Source organism: Tauraco erythrolophus, chromosome 5 (genome assembly GCF_009769465.1).
Source record: "Tauraco erythrolophus isolate bTauEry1 chromosome 5, bTauEry1.pri, whole genome shotgun sequence".
In the NCBI taxonomy this organism is placed as follows: Eukaryota; Metazoa; Chordata; class Aves; order Musophagiformes; family Musophagidae; genus Tauraco; species Tauraco erythrolophus.
In genome coordinates this window covers 22,045,671-22,051,670 of record NC_141469.1, presented here as the reverse complement: position 1 = coordinate 22,051,670, position 6,000 = coordinate 22,045,671, and positions in this window count along the sequence as shown.

Genomic DNA, 6,000 nt, shown 5'->3' with positions numbered 1-6,000 from the left:
TCTTTTCTTTTTTTTTTTTTTTTCTTCTTTTTTCTTTTTTTTTTTTTTTTTTTTTGTTTATTTTTTTTTTTTTTTCTTTTTTTTTTTTGTTTTTTTTTTCTTTATTTTTCTTTTTTTTTTTTCTTTTTCCTTTTTTTTTTTGTTTTTTTTTTTTTTTTTTTTTTTTTTTTTTTTTTTTTTTGTTTTCTTTTTTTTTTTTTTTTTTTTTTTTTTTTTTTTTTTTCTTTTTTTTTTTCTTTTTCTTTTTCTTTTTTCTTTTCTTTTCCTTTTTTCTTTTTCTTTTCTTTTTTCTTTTCTTTTTCTTTTCCTTTTTTCTTTTTCTCCTCCTTCTGCTGCTTCTTCTCCTTCTCTTTTTTTACTTCTGATTTTTTCCTGCCTGTCTTTTATATTTGTAGGGTTTTTTGCAACTTTCTCGTTCCTCTCCTCATTCACCATCCAAAACCAGTCGTAGGACTGCAGGGATGGTTCACAAGAAGAAAGTTTCCCCATGGAAGAAGGACTCCAGAAATGGCAGCTGCAAAAATGAAAATAATATTGGAAAAGGCCATGGAGCAGAATACAATTTTAGTTCAGTCGCTAGGAACCAGTGCGTTTTGGTTAGACTGCTCTGGAGCTCTCTCAAGAGAACGTTTTTTAAAACATAAATGGTTACTGCTGCCTGTGGATTTGAATAGTACATCAAGAAATACATTATAAAAGCATCTAATGCATGGAATAAGGAAGAGTGGGAAGGGCTGTACATTGTAGAAAGGTCATCATGGGGTTTTCAGAAGTATGTAAGTTGGGCTGGGAAGGTGATAGAGCTGGGAAAGCCCTCCAAGGTGACCTGTTGAACTACAGGGACACCTTCCCTAGTCAGTGAAAGGCTTTGCCTGAGCAGTGCCGCGTGAACATGGAGGAAGCCACATGTGACTGGTGGAGCTGGTCCAGGGGGGATTTTTCCCCTGAGGTATATGAGCATCATCTCCTCTCTGGGTGAGCATGTAGGTGTTGGAGGATGAGCAGGTTGTCACAGAACCTCCTGGGGCAGTGGGAGCTGCTCAGCTGGGATGTCAGCCTGCATGCCAGGACCACGCACTGGCAGCAGGAGGGTTTGAACTCTTTCCAGAATGTGGGTCGGGAAGATGAAGAGAGATCTTGGAATCATGGAATGGTTTGGGTTGGAAGGGACCTCAAAGATCATCTGGTTCCAACCTCTCTGCCATGGACATCGACACCTTCAACTAGATCATGTTGCTCAAAGCCTCATCCAACCTGGCCTTGAACACTTCCAGGGATGGGGCAGCCACATCTTCTCCGAGCAACCTGTTCCAGTGCCTCACCACCCTCAGAGTGAAGAATTTCTTCCTTAGATCTCGTAGAAATCTCCCCTCTTGCAGTTTAAAGCCATTGACCCTATCACCACATGCCCTTGTAAAAAGTCCCTCTCCAGCTTTCTTGTAGCCCCTTTAGGTACTGGAAGGCTGCTAGAAGGTCTCCCTGGAGCCTTCTCTTCCCCAGGTTGAACAGCCCCAACTCTGTCATCCTGTCTCCATAGCAGAGGTGCTCCAGCCCTCAGATCATCTTCGTGGCTTCCTCTGGACCTGCTCCAACAGCTCCATGTCCTTCTTGTGCTGGGGGCCCCAGAGCTGAATGCAGCGCTGCAGGTGGAGTGTACCAGAACCAGTGAGGGCAATGGTCATTCTCTTAAAAGATGGAAGATCCTCTGCTTCCCTCCCACCCCATGCACAGTGGGGACACTCGGCCCTCAGCACCATCCTAGTCCCCTTAGAGATTTCCTCAGGCTTCACAGCTCTGTTGCTGACTTGCTCAGACCCCGTGGCACTTTCCTGTGCCGGGACAACATGGCGCAGGCACCTCTTCGCCTTCACAAAGCAGGAGGCAGATGGATCCAGAAGAGCAAGCATCACGAAATCGTGCACACCACGATCCACCAAGGACTTCGGCTCTTCATCCACCAGCGTTTGGGCTTCCCTCGCAGCTCAGGCTGTAGTTGAAGGAACCAGCACTAGGTGTCAGCGACAGTTAAAATCTGGAGGGAGCTGCGGGCAACCCCCGAGGCTGGGGACCCCAGGAGGACAGCGATGGGGCTGGGGGCTTCGCTCCCGGGCAGTGCAGTGCAGGGAGAGTCCCTGGTGCAAACCAGCAGAGAAGTGACGGGAGTAAATTTCTCTGGACGGTGCTGATTTTAAATATCTACTGGCATATTATCAGATTTGCCCGTTATCCATCATTTTTGAGGTTTTCCCTGTTGGATTTATGCAGAGAAGCCACCCGAGCGGTTCTGTTGTGGTGGCACGGATCCTGTTGGCACTGTGCATGTATGTTTGCAATGCTCTCAGCAGCTTCTGGTGAGTATAATGGGGCTTCTACAAATCCAGGGAAAGGCAGGAGGGCTTCCAGGGAGGAGAACCCACACTGAGAACTGCAGGGGTGGTGGGAACACCATGGAGCTGGTACTCCCAAGCAGCAACTGCCGTAACACTGCCAGGGCTCACGCGTGTTGGAGAGGAAGCACTAAATTCACAGAACCATAGAATGGTTTGGGTCGGAAGGGACCTTCAAGATCATCTCGTTCCAACCCCCCTGCCATGGGCAGGGACACCTTCCACTACACCAAGTTGCTCAAAGCCTCATCCAACCTGGCCTTGAACACTTCCAGGGATGGGGCAGCCACAACTTCTCTGGACAACCTGATCCAGTGCCTCACCACCCTCAGAGTGAAGAATTTCTTCCTTAGATCTAATCTAAATCACCCCTTTTTCAGTTTAAAGCCATTGCCCTTTGTCCTATCACTAAATTCCTTCTGCAAAGGGCTGTTAAAAACAGCTTTCAGGAAGAGCCCTTGGCATTTCTGCCTGACGTTACCACCCAAGAAGGGCAGGGCCGAAGCCACTCAAGGTGGCCCTGACTGTAGTCATCATTGCCATGACTACCCATTGTCGGCTGGGAGGAAGGACTGTGGTTTCGCTCCTGATCTCTGCTTGTTGATTTTAGTTGTCCAAAGGCCACCCCAACCATGGAGTCTCATCATGTTCAGTGCCTAATAGTGTGACCTCCTAAGGACAAGACGCCTCAGATGCCAGCAGAGTTTTGATCCATATGGCGGGACTGCTATCTGGCTTTTATCTGTCTGGGTTTCACGGCAGCAAGGATAATGAGAATGGGCTGAGTGGCACAGCAGGAGCCTCACTCCTGCCGCTATCCGTAATGAGAAGGGAAGTAGGCAGAGAGGAAATCACCCCTTGTTATGGGCTAGGAGGTCGGGTCTCTCTCCTGCTCATGAACAATGATCTCTTCTGCTGCTGTCATGGGTGAGCCACGCAGTCCCAGCCTGTGGCAGAGAGCGGAACTCAGCGGTCGCAACAGTGCTAAGCGCTTCCTGACGTACGTGGAATAGAAATATATCACGCACTGCTCAAGCTTAAGGGTGAATGTGTTTGTCCTTCTAAACAAAGGCAGGGAGACCAGCCCTTTCCTTCGCTGCGCTGCTCCCTGCCAGCACAGGCTTCCCAGGTTCAGCTGAACAGTCCAGAGCTGAGGAGCAGCTCTGAACCTCAAGTGAGGATCCACCTCTTCAAGCTTCAAATCCTGTCTAGATGAAGCTTTGCCATGCCATATGGGTTTTGGCAAGACTTAAGAAATCCTGGTGCAGCTTGCCAAAATATCTTCACCCTGGCATTGCCACCAGAGATTCCCATCCCTGTATTCAATGAAATCAGAAACTCAGATTTGAAAAATCCTCTACAGAGGTTGAAAGCTAGAACTCCGCGGCTGAAGTTCATCTCGCCACAGTTTCAGTCTGTCCGAGCTATTAATTTCCCATAATAAAATGCATAAGAAAACAAGAGTCATGATTAGAAGCATCAAGGGAAGTCCTAAGCAGGGATTTGGGGAACAGCATGGTAATATTTGAGAGACTTAAACATTTATTTCAGTCTTGGCCAGAAATGTAAAGCAGAACAGGATTTTAAGCATAGTGGTTGGAAAACGGGGATTTATCCTCTGTAAATACGTTGTGGAAGACTGCATTATCTCATGGTTACCGATACGTGCAGATGAATGCACCTAGGGGCAATAAACCACGCAGAGCTGGGTCTAGGCAAGGGCACCTGCCCAAGAGCAGCATGACCACAGTGGAATCACTGTATGGAGTCTCTGGCAAGTCAGGCTGGCTGCTGCTGCTGCTGTGGGTGGCATCAAAGTGTGTGGGATGGTGACGATCAGTGCAGAGAGAACTGTGGACCTTCTCAGAGTCGGCAGCTGCTGACAGCGCTTCTCCCACCCTCCATACAACCAGGAGCAGCCAGCCTGGCTCCCTGTGGCTCCTCGCTTCTGCTGCCTCTCCATCCCAGCTACAGCCTTTTCCTCCTCGCCCATGAAAGCGCAGCCAAGCCCCGAGCACTCGCTCCTGGAAAGGGCAAGATTGCATTTTACGGGTGCCCGGGGGGTTCTTTCGGTTGGCACCACGTGGCAAAAATGTGGACGGTGACCGAGGTAGGGGGGATAAATGAAATGCAGGCACCTTGCCGGGCAGCAGAGATTTATTTATTTATTGCCCAGAGGCTGAAGCGGAGGGTGCTAAAGGTCAGCTTTTAAGAAGGCAACCGGGCTGCTGCACGCCCAGAGCAAACAGGAGCGGCTGACTTGTGTGCTTAGTCAGCACCCGTGGCATTCCTCTTGCTTTAGCAATACCATGAGCCTTTCCTTGTCCAGCTTCAAGTGATTTGGTAGAAGAAAGTGAATGACAAGGACGCCCAGCCCGGCTGAGAGCAGGGTTATGGCCAAAGGGGTTTGGTGAAGGCAGAAGGGAGAGGTGGAGAGCAGGCAGAGGTTGGGGGTGTAGGAGAAGAGTGTGGAGGCAACTACAGGGGCTCCAGGACTCTGGTCCATAGAATCGTAGAATCACAGAATGGTTTGGGTTGGAAGGGACCTTCAAGATCATCTAGTTCCAACCTCCCTGACATGGCCAGGGACACCCTCCACTACACCAGGTTGCTCAAAGCCCCATCCAACCTGGCTTTGAACACTTCCAGGGATGGGGCAGCCACCACTTCCCTGGGCAATCTGTTCCAGTGCCTCACCACCCTCATTGTAAAAAATTTCTTCCTTAGATCTAATCTAAATCTCCCCTCTTTCAGTTCCCAGAGGAAGGCTCCTGCCCACAGGTTGCTTGAGATAATCTAAGTGTGCAACAAATTGGAGGATGAGCCCCCCAGGTTCCTGCAGGTGGGTGGTCTACCAGGTCAACAGTATCTGGCCTTGTTTGTTCCTGTCTTTCTCCTTTTAATTCCCGGATCTGTTTGCTAGCCCCCTTGTTTCGCTGTGAAATATTTTCCTGAATGACACTGGTGAGACCAAATATAAGAGGAGCTTGGCATGGTGCCCACCTGTCGTTAGTTGAACATAGGTGCAGTGAGACAAGCACAGAGGCACCTGGAAGGGAAGAAGGCAGCAGCGGAGCAGGGGGAGTGAGTGAGGAAGCAGAAGATGTTGAAAACAGTTCAGCAAAGTAAGAGCCCAAAATGAAAAACCAAAATAAGCACAATAGGAGAGAGATTGTTAAGATTAAAAAAAAAAAAAAAAAAAAATTCTGATAGTAGTATCGCTCCAGTGAATTGGCAGAATTACAACTGGTCCTGAATTGGGCAAGATCTCAAGTGACACAGTAATTTGTAGACAGTGATGATGACTTTTGATGTCAGCAGCGATGGAGTGACCGAGTGGTTGCAGACAGAGGCCAACTATTGAACCAGCAGCTGCAGGTGACCCGCACCTGGGGCTGTGTAGGAGCTGCTCACGGTTTCTGACCTGTTACATTGATTTTTAAGGATGTTTTGGAACACTGGGGAAGTTCTGGAGGACTGGAAGATGCTAATGACGGCTAAGTAATTAAAAGGGAAGAGTTTTTAAAGTTCCATCAGGCCGTTGTCAGTCACAGGAAAAATAACTATATGGAACTTCATTAGTAGGAAATTAAGGGAACATAGAAGAGTTAAC